Source organism: Mustela nigripes, chromosome 8 (genome assembly GCF_022355385.1).
Source record: "Mustela nigripes isolate SB6536 chromosome 8, MUSNIG.SB6536, whole genome shotgun sequence".
NCBI lineage: Eukaryota > Metazoa > Chordata > Mammalia > Carnivora > Mustelidae > Mustela > Mustela nigripes.
In genome coordinates, this window is record NC_081564.1 from 33,974,044 (window position 1) to 33,990,859 (window position 16,816).

Sequence of the window (16,816 nt, forward strand, 5' to 3'; positions counted from 1 at the left end):
AAATTAAGTTGTCACTTAAGAATTTGAGCATCAAATTAAAGTCCACTCAGCTTGTCTCTGAAAAGAAGAGAAATACTTTTAGATTTTTTCCCACCTTCTCTAAACTAATATCTAATATGCAGTTTTCCAAGGAACAACAATTAGTAGAAGTGAAAGCAGTAACAAAGGGTTAATAATTTCAGCCTGTTTCTAGAGGTAGAAGGTTGTAGCAGATTCTCTGGTAGTTCTGCATTGCTCTGGAATTTAGTTCTAAAGACCCAACGAAGAATCTGATAGGTTTGATTGCAATTTTATAATATCTAATTTATTTTTAAATTAACTTAAATTTTGAAACCATTCCTACTTAAAATTCCTGGAGTGTTTATTCTTCACTCAACTCCCAGACATTCCTAGGCAGTTAGTCATTTTATCAACCTATTCATTTGCTTAATGTTTATCATACTGTAATTATCTTGTCATATACCATTTTCTTTCTAATTTGATCAATCTTCTGTTTCCTGTTCTGCAGCAGGTCAAGAGCCTTCTTAGAAGTTTATGCTTACATACAAGCTTACATTAGAAATGCAAAAAAATTCCAAGAAGGGAGTTTTACATACAAAAAAGGAAGCTATGAGACTAGACCAGTGTTGCTAATGACCCATCAGCTACATGTGGCCGCTGAAAGTTAAATTAACTAAAATTTAAGTAACTGCTGTCCAATACAGACATATATTTATTTCTACTATGACAGAGAGCTCTACTGCACAGCACTGGGACAGACTGAAGTTGCTGGCCAACAGGAGCATTACTTAGACCACAACATTAAGCAGAATGTTAAGTCTAATTTTTAATTATTTCATGCAATAAATTTCCTATAGATGGATATTACAGGTCTAAGTAAGCTAAGTTCTAGCATCTATGTGAATTATTAAAACCCAGACACCTTGAACAGAGGATTAATAACATCTTCTGTATTCTTCAAATTGTTCTACAGTGCTTTAAAATGTTTGATTTCAATAGGCAAAACAAACCCCAAAATCCCTTAAATGAATGACTTAACTTGTAAATTATCAAAACTATTAGATTATCAAAACTATTTGTAAATTATCACAACTATTAAATTATCAAAACTATTTCAGATTAAATTAATCTGAAAACAGCCAAATTAGAATACATTCCAACAAAAAAAACCTGCCAGAATTCAAATAGTTAAAATCTTTCATTTATAGAGGAAGAAATAAACTTGAATAAAGAAATCTTTTTGATACTACACACATGATGCACAGTTTACCTTGGGATCATTCAACTGTTTCAACTATAACCATTTAAACAGAATCATTTAAACATAGCACCACCCTCAAATCTAGCCTTGTGTAAAGCTTACAGAGTTACGGTTATGAGTCATACATAAACAGAAAAATTCTGACTCAAAAATAGAATGGATATGCATAGTATCAACAGGCATTAGTCTAGGTGAAACTATAAAGATAAAGCATTATCTCCTTTGTAGATCAAGCAAAGCAAGTTACTGGTGAATTTAGTACTGTCTTGAGTATTTTTAAGAAAATTATACATAGCAATAATATTCTATTAATGGACTGTATGTCAGAAAAAGCTTATATTGTCTTTCAATAACTTTATTTGGAAAATCTCAGAACAATCAAAATCAAAATTAGATTCTAAAAATATTACTTTGATCCATAAATATTAAACATTTAATATACATTTAGGTTCTGAGCCCATGCTATATAATGTAACTGCTGGAGCAACGAATATACAAATGATACACAAATGATAATCAAAATCACATCAGGGAAACAAAAACCGAATACCTTAAAATATACAAATAACCAAAAAGAAGGCAGGAAAATAAAACTGAGGAATGAAAAACAGAAGGAACAAACAAAACAATGGTAGACCTAATCCAAACAAACCAAAAATGATATGAAATGCAAATGAACTAAACACACGAATTTAAAAAGAATGTCAGACTGTATACCTGAAACTACTGTAACACTGTATGTTAACTGAGCTAGAATTAAATAAATAGACAGACAGAAAATTTAAAAGAAAAAAAAAGGAGACTATCAGAAGGAAAGGGGGAAATGGCCATACTATAAGCTATTTACAAGAGACTTACTTCACATGTATAATACAGGTGGGTTAAAAGTAAAAGAATGGAAAAATTATATGCCATGCAAGCAAGCACTAATCAAAGGAAAGCTAGAGTAACTACATTAATATTAGACAAAACAGATCTCAGAGCAAAGGGTAATTTTACATATTACACCCTGATAAAAGATCAGTTCACTAAATGTGTATGCAACTAGCAACAGAGCTTCAAAATACAGGAAGCAAAAACTGACCAAACTGACAGGAGAAATAGACAAATTCATAATTGTAGTTGAAAGCTTCAACTACTCTCAATAAGACAGAAAATCAAAATGCATAAAAAAGAACTGAAAAATGCCATCAATTCAAGTCAATTGGATCTAACTGACCTTTGTACAAAAATATGCCCAGTAACAGGAAAATGTTCATTCTCAAGGGCACAAATAAGATAGGCCATGTCATGGGTCAAAAACAAACATTAATAAATTTAAAATAATTGGGGCGCATGGGTGGCTCAGTCAGTTAACTGCCGGACTCTTGATCTCAGCTCAGGTCTTAATCTTAGGGTTGAGAGTTCAAGCTTTATGTTGGGCTCCATGATGTGTCCAGAGCCTACTTAGACACAAACAAACTACAGATCAATATAAAAGCTCATGATCATTTACCAAAAAATCTTTAATGTATAAAAAGGACAATCCACCATGACAAGTGGGATTTATCCCAGTAACTGAAGGTCAGCTTATTGTGTGAAAATCAATCTATGCAATTCACTCTGTTAACAGACTAAAAGCGGAAAAAAAAAAAAACCCAAAAAACAAAAAAAGATAGTCTCAACAGATACAGAAAAAGCATCTGATAAAAGTTAATACTTGTCAATGGCAAACAACTCCCAGTAAAAGAGTAGAACTTGAGGGGCGCCTGGGTGGCTCAGTGGGTTAAACCCTCTGCCTTTGGCTCAGGTCATGATCCCAGGGTCCTGGGATAGAGCCCCACATCTGGCTCTCTGCTCAGCAGGGAGCCTGCTCTCCCCCCGTGCCCCCCCACCCCTCCTACCACCCGCCTGCTCTCCGCCTGCTTGTGATCTCTGTCAAATAAATAAATAAAATCTTGGGGGGGGGGGGAAGGAAAAGAGTAGAACTTGAATGCTTTGTCTCCTAAGATCAACAATGAGGCAAGAATGTACACTCTCATCACACCTCATCATCTTTTCCCCCCTGGCTTTACTGAGGTATAACTGATAAACACCATATATATCTAAGGTGTAAAATGTGTAACTTTCTATATCTATACATACATACATACATATATATGTGTGTGTATATACATATATATATATATAAAACCATTACCACAATCAAGCTAATTAAAACATTCACATCACATAATTAACGTTTATCTATGTGTGTATAGTAAGAGCACAGAAGTCTATACTCTTAGAAAATTTCAAATATAATACATTATTAACTATAGTCAGCATGCTGTACATCTCCCGATTGCCTCCAATCCCCAGCAACGACCATTCTACTCTTTGCTTCTGTGAGTTCATTTTTAGATTCCACACGTAAGTGAGATCATGCAGTATTTATTTTTCTGTCTCTGGCTTATCTCACTTAATGTAATGTCCTCCAAGTTCATCCATGTTGGCTCATATGGAAGGACTTCCTTTTTTCAATGGCTGAACAATATTCCATTGTAAATACAAAGACCATATTTTCTTTACCCATTCATTCATCAACAGACATTAAGGCCGATTCTACACTTGGCTATCATGACTAATGCTGCAACACATGAGCAGAAATATCACTTAGAGGTACTGATTTCATTTCCTTTAGGTATATACTTAAAAATAGGATTGCTGGATCCAATAGCAGTTACATTTTTTTTTTTTTGAGGAACCCCCATTTCTTTTCCATAGAGGCTGCACCAACTTACATTCCAACAAGAGCGTATAAGGGACCTTTCTCACCATATGGTCACCAACTCTTGCTATCTCTTGTCTTTTTGGTAACAGCCATCCTAATAGGTATAAGGTGAGATCTCATCATGGTTTTGATTTCCATTTCTCTTGTGATTAGTAATGTTGAGCACCTTTTCATTTACTTGGCCATTTGTGTGTCTTCTTTGGAGAAATGTTCAGGTCCTTTGTCCATTTTCAAATAGAGTTTGTTTGCCACTGAGCTGTACATATTTTGGACATTAATCCCTTAATGTATGGCAAATATTTTCTCTCATTCCAAAGGCATGCCTTTTCCACTGTTTGCTCTGCTGTGCAAAAGGTTTTCAGTTTAATGTAGCCCTACTTAATAAAAATTTCCTGGCACGCTTGTTAAAATACACATTTAATAGGTTGAAATAGAACCAAGAATTTGTACTTTGTACTAAGTATCCTAGTGGTTCTTATCATTAGGAAAATTTCAAAACAAATTAGTGAGTATTTTTACTGGTATTATAAAAGTTCTCATAAGGACTCATTTCATAATCTAAGACCAGGTATTTCTCTATGATATTAAGCCATACATATGTTTACATTAAATGCATGCATGTGGGTGTGTGAGATATCATGTTAATTTAAAAAATACCTACAGTAAGCAGCCTGAGAGTATCATTAAATTTTTTTTTTAATTTTTTAATTTTTATTTATTTGACAGACAGAGATCACAAGTAGGCAGAGAGGCAGGCAGAGAGAGAGAGAGGGAAGCAGGCTCCCTGCTCAGCAGGGAGCCCGACGCGGGACTCGATCCCAGGACCCTGAGATCATGACCTGAGCCGAAGGCAGCGGCTTAACCCACTGAGCCACCCAGGTGCCCTCATTAAATTTTTTTTTAACTGTTATTTCCTTTCTCCACAAGATAACTCTTTATGAGAGTACTTTAACTTACAAAATTGATCCTAAAAAGCACTCAAACACCAGTATCATATTTATTTTATTTTACTGATTGTTACTATGCCATAAATGCTCCACAGCTTTCTTCTCTTTGATTAATCTGTTTCCATTTTTGTGAAAAGTATATGCAGCAACTCTTAGTTTCTGGTCACTGCCTCTTAATTATCACCTTTAACACTGGCTTCTCTGGAAGTTTATTTTTCCCTCCACTCTAGGTAGAAAATTTATTGCTTCCTCAATTATTGCCTTCTGTAGATTTTTAAGTTTATGTTTTTTTAAAGATTTTATTTATTTATTGTCAGACACAGGTCACAAGCAGGCAGAGTCAGGCAGAGAGAGAAGGGAAGCAGGCTCCCTGCTGAGCGGAGAGCCCCATGTGGGGCTCCATCACATGACAAGAGCTGAAGACAGAGGCTCGCTCCAATGAGCCACCCAGGCGCCCCTAGATTTTTATGTTTAAAATAGTCTTAAAAGAAGGCTGGAAACCACGGATTATATTTCTTTTAGATTGTAAGCAAAAAACGACTGTAGTTTTACACAATTCTTTATCTTTTAGTAGAACTTTAAACAGTATTTTCCAAACTGATTTTTCAAAGCCTTCTTCATTGGAATCTCTAGAAATTGCTTCTGATGTGGGGTGGGGAGGTAGGGGGAGGGATGAGGAAGAGAATCATGTAACTGTAAGAAAACTACTGTATCTTTAATCTCTTGACCTATGTAAGGTGGTAGCCACCTACCTTACTCAATCCTTCTTTCTAGTAGAAAAATATTCTATAAGCACACTTTTTTGGATTACATATGCATTTGCTTTAGCAAAAGGAGTCCAACTGATCCATTTTTGAGACACAATGCACACGTACCTAAAAAATCCAGTTCCTGGAAATTTGCCAAGAACTATTGATAAAAATGCTTATCACTACCCACAATGTAAAGTTTAACCAAGCAAGTACAACTAATTTAGCCAGAAGCAATGTCTAGACCAAACTAATGTTAAGTTTTAATTTAATAACATGAAGGGCAGATTCAAACAACACAGCTAACTCAACATGAATAATGATAAAGATAAGCATCCTTCTTCAAGGCTGAGGTACCTGCAATGTCAAGTTTTGCTTGACAGACTTCTTGGTATAATAACAAAACTGATTCTTCAGGAAACTGTAGTAAGTTGCTCTTTTTTATTTATGACTTACTCTTTATCCTAAGGCTAACAATGTGGAGAAATCTTCCTAGCAGAGAGTACAAAATCGCCCATAGAAAAAAGCCAAACTTTATTGAGGAAATGCTTTGAAAAACTAATCAAGAAGGAAATAAGCCTAGGAGCAGTCTGTAGGGAAAAGCTACTCAATATGATAAAACAAGTGAGGGTTAAAGGAAAAAAATCCAGGAAGAAAAAAATACTACTGGTAGACTACTGGCAAGAAAGGGAGGGGGGGGACAAAAAAACAAACAAAAAAAACACCCATAGTTGGTAGTATGGCTGGAAGAGAACTTGGGAGAAGAGAAGTAGATGATGGAATCTGTGAAGCTATATGCTATGGACATAAAATATTACATAAAGTAAAAGTGAAAATCCACAGAAGTATTCCTTTAAAGAAACTAAAGAAAATTCTGTATTTTGAGATCACTTTATAGTTTTATAGCATTCAGTGAGCAGTGGACCCTCAGAATCAATGCTTTAAACATTATTTTTTGTTAGCTCTAGTTACTTTATCTTCCAATTATAAGTCTAGTCACTCTATTTTCCAAATTATAAGTTTGACTCCAAAATTCTTCACAGGGATATCACAAAATACTAGAATTTGTCTTTGGCTTCTAGCTATAAAACGAAAAGGTATCAAACTCAGTCTGTCAGCAAATCTTTCCCAATTATCAAATATGCTTAGCTTTACTAGTACATACAGCTCCATACCTAGTTGGCAATTAGTACTCATCCTTTAAAAGCATTTTTACTATGATGATGGTGGCAGGAAGAGAGGAAGCTTTCCTCTAAATGTGCTAAGATAAGCAGAAGTTCTTAAAAAAAAAGGGGGGGGGGGGACACCCAAGAGAAAATAAGCAGAACAAAGTACTGAAACCAAAACTTAGCAATGGATGAATACAGACCACATGGAGTAAAAGTTAACTAAAATCTACTACACAGATGCAACAAACTGACATTTTTTTTTTTTTTTAGATTTTATTTATTTATTTGACAGAGAGAGATTACAAGTAGGCAGAGAGGCAGGCAGAGAGAGAGAAGGAAGCAGGCTCCCTGCTGAGCAGAGAGCCCGATGCGGGACTCGATCCCAGGACCCCGAGATCATGACATGAGCCGAAGGCAGCGGCTTAACCCACTGAGCCTCCCAGGCGCCCAACAAACTGACATTTTATAAAATGGTTTATTTCCCTCACTTCAACCCTGCCTAAAACTGACTTTTAAGTTAAAGACAATCAATCGCTTCTCGGCCTTTTGGCTAAGATCAAGTGTAAGTTAAAGACAATCAAACTGTGTTGGCATTTGTTTTTAGCTTTGATGAGATCCTCTTTAATTCACATTACTGCTTCTAGAACATTTCAATTTACTCAAAATATGCTCTTCTTTTGGGCTTATGCCACCCGGTAATTCAAACTTACCTGACTACCAGAAGCAAAGCAGAATGGTTTGTTGTTGTTGTTGTTTTTAAGATACAGATGTCTAGCTTTATCTTTAGAACTACTGAATCAGAATATCTGGGAAGGGAGATAAACACCACTTTTTAAAAAGCTGTCTTTAGTGGCTGCCAGGGGCTGGGAGTAGAGGGAAAACAGGTTTCCTTTTGGGTAATTAAAAATGGTCTACAATTAGGTAATGGTGATGGTTGCAAAACATTGTGAATATACCTAAAACCACGAAATGGTACACTTTAAAATGGTTAAAATAGGAATCATATGTGATTTTATTTCTTTTTTTAAGATTTTATTTATTTGACACACAGAGAAAGATCACAAGTAGGCAGAGAGGCAGGCAGAGAGAGAGGAGGAAGCAGGCTCCCCGCCGAGCACAGAGCCCAACGTGGGACTCGATCCCAGAACCCCGAGATCACGACCCCAGCAGAAGGCAGAGGCTTTAACCCACTGAGCCACTCAGGCACCCGTGACTTTTATTTCAATTTTAAAAAGTTCCAGGTGGTTTTCCAGTGCACATGAAAGTTGTTTTACACTGTACTGTAGTCTATTAAGTTGAAAAAATGGATATACCTTAATTAAAAATATACTTTCTTGCTAAAAACAGTTAACCATTATCTGAGTTTGGAGTTGCAATCACTGATCACAGAACACCATGACAAATAATGGAAAAGTGTGAGATACTACAAGACTTACCAGAATGTGATACAAAGACACAGAGAGAGCAAATGGCTGTTGGAAAAATGGCACTGACAGACCTGCTCCACACAAGGTTGCCATAATATCTAATTTGTTTAAAAAAAAAAAAAAAAGGCAATGTCTGCAAAGTTCAATAAAGCAAAGTACAAGAGAATGAAGTATGCCTGTTTATATACATAATTACATGTAATTTAAATTTAAATTATAATAATTTAAATTGTGGTTAAATTATAGTCATTATAACTATGCATATGTAATTACATATAACTTAAATTTAAAATATATATATAAAATTTAAATTGTGGTGAAATATATACATAATATAGAATTTACCACTTTTTTTTATAGAGGTATAATGACATGTAACATTACATTAGTTTCAAACATAAAACGTAACAATTCAGTATTTGTATATATCGTGACATGATCACAATAAGTCTAGTTAACACCTATCACCATACACAGTTGCAAATTATTTTTCTAATAATGAGAAATTTTAAGATTTACTCTTAGGAACTTCAAATTGGCAATACAGTATTATCCATGCTGTACAATTATGCTGTCACCATGCTGTACGTTACATCTTTATGACTTATTTGTTTTTATTTTTAAATTTTATTTTAAATGTGACCCCCCTCACCATTTACCCCCACCTCTAGCAACTACTATTGTCTTTATCCATGAACTTTTTTGTCAGTTGTTGTTGCTGTTTTTTTTTCCAGATCCCAAATTTAAGATAGAGCATACAGTGTTTGCCTTTTTGTCTGACTTATTTTACTTTATACAACTGTCCTTATGGAGCTCCCATGTTGTGACAAATTCATTCTTTTTTTATTGCTGAATGATATTCGTGTGTGCGCGCGCACGCGCGTATGTGTTGTAGGGGCCAAGGTAAGGCCACCCAAAATCTACCACAACAGCATATTATTTTGAATTGCAGCTACTTGGGAAAGTGCACGGACGGATACTTACACTCTTTTGTGTGTCTGAAAGCAGGAAAAAATCTACCATATAAAAGGCACCCTCCCTGTACTAAGTGAAAAGGCATCCTTATCATCAGCGATAGGGACTTCAAAAATGAAAAAGCTGTAGAAACAAATCTACTAACTCAGCCCAAATTTCACTTAAAATTCCTACTACATAAAGTTCCCAAACATGTTTTCTTTATCCTCTCAATTCCTCACAAATTTACTGTATTTGTCTAAAAAGTATAAAAACTGTCTGCCTTGCCCATTTCTTGGATTTCATTTCATTATTGGGCCTCCATCAGCACATAACAAAGTTTTGGGCTTTTTCTCCTGTTAATCTGTCTCACATAAATTTAATTCTTAGTCCAACTGTAAAGCCTTGAAGTGTAAAAGAAGAATTTCTCGGGGCATGCATCTACAGCATGCTTTGGCTAGTATGGACATTTTAATAATACTGATTCCTCCAATCCATCAGTACAGGATATGTCTCCATTTGTGTCATCTTCAACTGCTTTCATTAACAACTTCTAGTTTTCAATATACAGGGCCTCACCTCTTTGGTTAAATTTATCCTTAGGTAATTTTTTCTTTTTGATGCAATTGTAAAATAGGACTGTTTCCTGATTTCTCTTTCTTATAGTTCATTAATATATAGAAATGCAACATATTTTTTATGATTTTATATCTCCAAACTTTACTGAACTCGTTTACTAGATCTAACAGTTTTTTGGTAGAGTTTTCGATATACATTATCATGTCATCTGCAATGACAGTTTCACTTTCTCCTTTCCAATTTAGAGGTCTTTTATTTCTTTTCCTTGACTAACTGCTCTGGCTAGGACTACCTATACCGTGTTGAAAAAAACAGCAAGAATGGACATCCCTGCCTTGCTCCTGATTGCAGATGAAATGGTTTCAACCTCCCACAATTGACTCTGATGTTAGCTCTGAGCCTGTCACAGATGACCTTTATTATGTTGAGGCACATTCCATCTCTACCTACTTTGTTGAGTGTTTTTTTTTTTTTTTTCGTAACTGGATGTTGAAATTTGTCAAATGCTTTTTCTGCATATATTGAGATATGACTTTTACCCTTCATTTTTCAATGTGCTATATATCACACTAGCTGACTTGAGAATGTTGATCCATCCCCATATACCTGGAATAACTCCATCTGATCATCATGTATGATCCTTTTAGCATACTGCTGAATTTGGTTTGCTAATAATTGAGAAGTTTTGTATGTACATTCACATCAGGGATAGCGGTGGCAATTTTTCTTTTCTTATGTTATCTTATCTGGCTTTGGAATCATGATAATGGTGACCCCATAAAATTATTTTGAAAGAATTCCCTCCTGGGGGCACCTGGGTGGCTCAGTGGGTTAAAGTCTCTGCCTTTGGCCCAGGTCGTGATCCCAGGGTCCTGAAATCGAGCCCTGTAACTGGGCTCTCTGCTCAGCGGGGAACCTTCTTCCCCCTCTCTCTCTGCCTACTTGTGATCTCTGTCAAACAAATAAATAAGATCTTAAAAAAAAAAAAATGGATTCCCTCCTGTTCTATTTTGTGGAAGAGTTTGAGAAGAATTGATATTAACTTATTTGGATGTTTGGTAAAATTCACTAGCGAAGCCATCTGTTTACAAGCTGACTTACCTTCCACCTATTTTGCCTACACCCCACTTCCCACCTCTGGCAACCAGCAATATTTTCTATGCATCTATGAGCTCTGTGTTTTTGTTCTGTTTTAAATTTCACATGTGAGATCATATGAGATATTTGTCTTTCTCTATCTGACTTATTTCACTCAGTGCAATGCCCTCAAGGCCCACCATGTTGCCGCAAATGGCAAGACTTCATTCTTTTAAGGGCTGAATAATATTTCATCGTACACACATACATCTTCAATTAGTTCAGTTCTCAATGGACACTTAGGTTGTTTCTGTTTCTTGGCTATTGCAAATAATGCTGCAATAAACATGGAAGTGCATAAATCTTTTTGAGTTAGTGTTTTCACTTTTTTTGGAAAGATACCTAGAACTGGAATGGCTGAATCATACAGTAGCTCTCTTTTTAATTTTTTGAGGACTCTCTAGGGTGTTTCCCATAGTGACTGCACCAGTTTACATCCCCACCAACACTGCACAAGGATTCTCTTTTCTCTACATCCTCAATCACTTGTTATTTCTTCTAAGTGTATGGTTCCGTGGCATTAAGTATATTCACACTGTTGTGCAAGCATCACCACCATTCATCTTCAGAACTTTTTCATGCTTCAACTGAAGCTCTATACCTACTGAACAATAACTCATTTCCACTTTTCCCAGCCACTGGTAACCACCACTTTACTGTCTCCATACATTTAACTGCCTACATACCATGTGTAAGTGAAATTTTATAGTATTTGTTTTTTTATGACCAGCTTATTTCACTCAGCATGTCTTCAAAGTTCACCCATCTTACAGCATGTGTCAGAATTTCCTTCCTTTCAAAGGCTGAACTAATACTCTATCCACTGCATGTATATACCACAATTAGTTTATCCATTTATCCACTGACGGACACTGAAGTGGTCTCCACCTCTTGACTACTGTGAATAATGCTATGAACACAGGTGCCCAGACTGTACAACATACTACCAAAAATACATATTTATGCTTGCATTTTCCTTATGAATCATTCCTTTTCTTTTAGGCTTAACCTATCTCTGCTTCAAGATCAGAAAATATACTCAGTGCTATTTCCTTTAACTTCTTTTGACATTTAACTCTTCCCATCTACCTGTAATGCCAATTTTTAATAGCATTCTTATTCCCTTGTGTACCCAAACCTGTCTTCTAGTCTGGGTTTTTAGTCTTTTTCAGTACTTGGTCTTTCCATTCTTGTACCAATATTCTATAGTTTGGTTTTTTTTGCATTTGAGTATTTTATTTTTTATACTTTTTTGTATAGCTTTATAATAAATTTTGGTCCATCATCTTTTGTCAAATTACCTTTCCAATTCTCACCAAATAAATTTTAGAATAATTTGGCAAGTTAAAAATGTTGATTTCTGGGTCAAAGAAATAAACATAAAAATTAAGCCAAGAAATACTAGAGGGGCGCTTGGGTGGTACAGTCAGTTAAGCCTCTGACTCCTGGTTTTGAGAGTCACAAGATGGAGACCTACATGGTTCCAGACTCAGTGTGGAGTCTGCTTGAGATTATCTCTTCCTCTCCTTCTGTCCCTCCTGCTTGTGCTCATGCTCTCTCTTCCGCTAATAAATAAATAAATCTTAAAAAAAAAAACAAAAACTCGAAAAAATTCTTTAAGATAGGTAAGCTTTTCTAAAATGTGATATAAAAGATGAAAGTCATTTTGACTTTGAAAGTCATTTATCCTAAATAAAACCTGTAAACTAGAAATGCAAAAATCAGACAACAAATGAAAACATTTCCAACACAAATGGAAAAGGACTAATAATCAAAGAATTCTAAACAAATCACTTGAAAACAGACAGCTTACCCTAAAAAAACAAAACAAAAAACAAACAAGATACAAAGAGGCAGTTTAAAGAACAAGAAAACACAAAGAAGTATTCAAATCCATTTCATAATTTTAAAACTATAAAATAATGAGACCCTTTTCACTAAAAAGACTTGATAAAGACTAAAGCTGTGCTGGCAAGGGTTCAGGGAAACCTGAATGCTCATACACTGATGATGATGAAACTGGGATAACCTCTTCGGAAAGGAATTTGGTTGAGTCATTAAAATACAAATGCAGTCTTCTGTCTTAATAATTCAACTTTTAGTAATTTATCCTACATGTGTGCTACACAAATATGCAAAGGTTATTAAAAAAAAAAAGACATCTGGGACTCCTGGGTGGCTCAATCAGTTAAGTGTCTGACTCTTGATTAAGGCTCAGATCATGATCTCAGGGTAGTGAGATCAAGCCCCACAGTGGGCTCAGAGTCTGCTTGTCCCTCTTCCTCTGCTCTTCTCCTGCCACTCAAGTGCTCTCTCCCTCTCTCAAGTAAATAAACAAAATCTTAAATAAAGAAAAAAAAAAGACGTCCACTGAAATATTACTTGTATGTCCTAACACGGTGGGTGGGGGGAGTCCTAAATGGCCATTTACAAAAATATGGTTAAACAAAGTATAGTATATGTTTTATGCTGAAAATTGTGCAAACAATAGAACAAGCTCTTTTTAAAAAAAGGGTACTTTTTTTTCTTGACATTTCCTCTTCTGTAGAACTTGTAAATGTTGGGAATGCTTCAGGACTAGATCCTAGACCCTTTTTTTTTCTTTCTTTTAAAAATTTTTTTAAAAATTTTAATTAACGTATAATGTATTAGCCCTAGGGGTACAGGTCTGTGAATCGCCAGGTTTACACAATTCACAGCACCTAGACCCTTTTCTATTCTTTTAACACACTCCCTAAATGACCTAATCTAGATTCATGGCTTTAAGTATCATTAAATGCCAAGGACGTCTAACTCTGTACCTTTAATCCTTATCTAAAACTCTATATTTGTATATCCAACTGTCTGTTTGACATCTTCATATGAATGTCTAACAGGCATATGAAACCAAATAGGACTACAGAGAATTCTTGATTTTTCCTGTCAAATTTTCTCCTCCACGCTCCCATCCATCTTCTCCATTTCAAGAAATGGCATCACCATCTACCCATCACTTAAGTCAAAAATCCAGAAAGGTTGACTCCATCTCTACTACATATCCCAAATTAAATCCATGTCCTTTTATCTTGATTGCTACCCATCCCAAGTTACTATTATCATTTGAACAGGCTAACTGCAAAAGCTTCACAAATAACTTCCATTGCTTTTACTCTTACCCCACTTCTTCCTTCCTCCTCTCTTTCTTTCTTGCTCTCTCACCCCTATGTATACCTTCTACAGGCAGCAGAGGATCCTTTAAAACTACAAATTGGATGAAACCACTGCCCTGCTTAAATTTTTTTTACTGACTTTCCACTGAACTTGAATAAAATCTAAACTCAAACTAAACTATGTACGCTGTATGAAAAATTATGGAACAATTTTTTAGGCATTCAAAATCCTCAGAGATAAGACAAGATTGATAATATGAAGTAAGATTAAATAGAAGCAAGAAGAAATACAGAGGGGCACCTGGGTGGCTCTGTGGGTTAAGCCTTTGCCTTCAGCTCAGGTCACAATCTCAGGGTCCTGGGATCTAGCCCCACATCCGGCTCTCTGCTCAGCAGGGAGCCTGCTTCCCCTTCTTTCTCTGCCTGCCTCTCTGCCTACTTGTGATCTGTCAAATAAATAAATAAAACCTTAAAAAAAAAAAAAAGGAAGAAATAGAGAGTAGAAAAGTATAATGGCTGAAATAAAGAGCTTCACAAATTTGACAAATAATAGAATGGATAAGCCAAAGAATGAGCCAGAAGATCAGGTAGAAAGAAGATAGCTGCAGAAGGCATAAAGAGGGGATTTTTAAAAAACAAGCAAATAAAATAGGGGAAATATTAAAATTAAGAGATAAATTAGAAGCAGCAGAATACATATAATAAAATTCACAGAAAGAAAAAATGGAGAAAACAAAATATTTGAAAAAATGACCAATAATTTTTCAGAATTGAGAAGATGAAAGACCTCAGATTAAAGTTTCTGGAATACATCCTGGCACACAGATTTCTGAATAAGTATTGGCTGAATGAATGAAGGAAATAAGACAGAAAAGTAATTACACTCAGACACATTATAAATTGGAAAAGACAAAAATCTCAAAATCTTCTAGGGAGGAAGTACAGGTCATGTTAAAAGGAAAAGAAATCAAATGGATAGAGATATCAGAACTTACAAAAAGCAGCACTAGCAGCAAAAAGATAATGCGGTAATATCTATAATTAAACTAATCTATTATTTAAAAGTGAGGGTTGCCTAAAGATATTTTCAGGCATAAAAAGCCTTAGAATGTTTACATACAAACACCCTGTTGAAACTGCTTTCATATAGGCACTCAAATAGGAAGTGAAATAAATCTGTGAGGACACTACATGATATACGTGAGTAAGAGTGAGTAAATAATTAATAAAGCATATTTTATATAAAAAGTAAGAAAAAGGATGGATGGATGCTTGAAGAAAACCCCCAGCAACCGAACTAAAATTCAACACAACATCCACATGGCTACTGGGAAACTGGTGGTGGAGGAGGGATGAAGACCAGAGGACAGTGAGAAAGCAATTAAAGTACTTGTCTTAAAATTTAAAAAAAAAGTACTTGTCTTGTTTGGAGGGAAGATACATCACACACACACACACATTCAGGATTAAAAAACTGTAGAAAATAACTAGAAGTTTAGTAAACAGAATGTACATACTTTCCAATGTGTAATTATAATAAATGAAAGTGGATTAAACTCCATAATCAAAAAGATAAAAATCTCTGCAGCTAGATAATAGATTCAGCAATATACTTTCTAAGAGAAACCACGAAAGGATACTAAAAAGGTTGAAAATAAAAAGACAGGAAAAATAAACCCAGGCAGGTAGTTAGACTTTGTTTCTTTGTTTGTTTGTTTACCCCACTCATGAATTCAGAAATCCTGGGCCTTTGAATTCCACCACTGCATTAAAGCTCACCGGTTGAGGAATATCTGTTTCCTTTATAGAAAAGGGCTTCACTTTCTGTCTTCTATTATGATGATGAGTCTTGTTTCCACTTCAGGCACCTGCAGATTCCTATTTCTAGCTTTTAAACTCCACTGTGCATTTTTTATTGTTTTATTTTTATCTAGCATTTCCACATATTTGAAAAAGGCAGCTTCCCCAGTCTACGTTTTTGTCTAGAAGTCCCTAAAACATTCACTTTAGACTAAATACAACTGAAAAACAAAATTAAAGTTAAATTTTTCACCTATATTATAAAATAATAAAGCTAAACTGATAAAGATATGGAAAGTAATTAAATGATATCGTAGCAGTCACTGATACATATAAAATATTCAAATACTGCCCTCTAAGTCCACCACTAATTTTACATTCAAAGAAAAGATAGGACCATAATCATGGAATAAGAATTCCATTTTTCTTGTTTCAGCTTTCCCTGAGTTGCAGCTGTTCTGGGGGTGAAAACGTTCCCTTCAAAATTGTTTAAAAAAAAAAAAGGCATCTAGTAAAGGATTAAATTATGGCAACAGAATTAAATAATCCTTAAGAGTCATTCAGTTAGGAAACTTACAATTCCGTTATCCATGATTTCATCTTGGAACTTGAAATCCAAGACTCTATTCTGAGACCTATCACTGACTTTTTGGTTGACCTTCATCATGTCTCACAGTATTTCTGTTTCTTTTTGAAAGTAATGTTAGGCTAGATGACAATGCAGATCTCCTATCCTTTCAAAACTTCTGATTCCAGGGGCGCCTGGGTGGCTCAGTGGGTTAAGCCGCTGCCTTCGGCTCAGGTCATGATCCCAGAGTCCTGGGATGGAGTCCCACATCAGGCTCTCTGCTCAGCAGGGAGCCTGCTTCCCTTCCTCTCTCCCTGCCTGCCT

The 16,816-nt window shown here is 35.4% G+C and overlaps 1 protein-coding gene across 6 annotated transcripts in view; it reads right to left on the minus strand.

The window, feature by feature from the left end:
- ANKRD12 (ankyrin repeat domain 12) overlaps nucleotides 1-16,816 on the minus strand; it is a 128,998-nt gene that overhangs the window by 97,926 nt on the left and 14,256 nt on the right. The window contains exon 1 of one of the 6 annotated variants that reach the window (XM_059409192.1): nucleotides 8,315-8,391. The exons of 4 other annotated variants lie outside the window; for them this stretch is intronic. The gene's annotated coding sequence lies outside the window, so the exon portion shown is untranslated. Of the gene's footprint in view, nucleotides 1-8,314; nucleotides 8,392-16,816 lie in introns of those variants that run through there. One more of the 6 variants, XM_059409197.1, reaches the window with a different exon arrangement.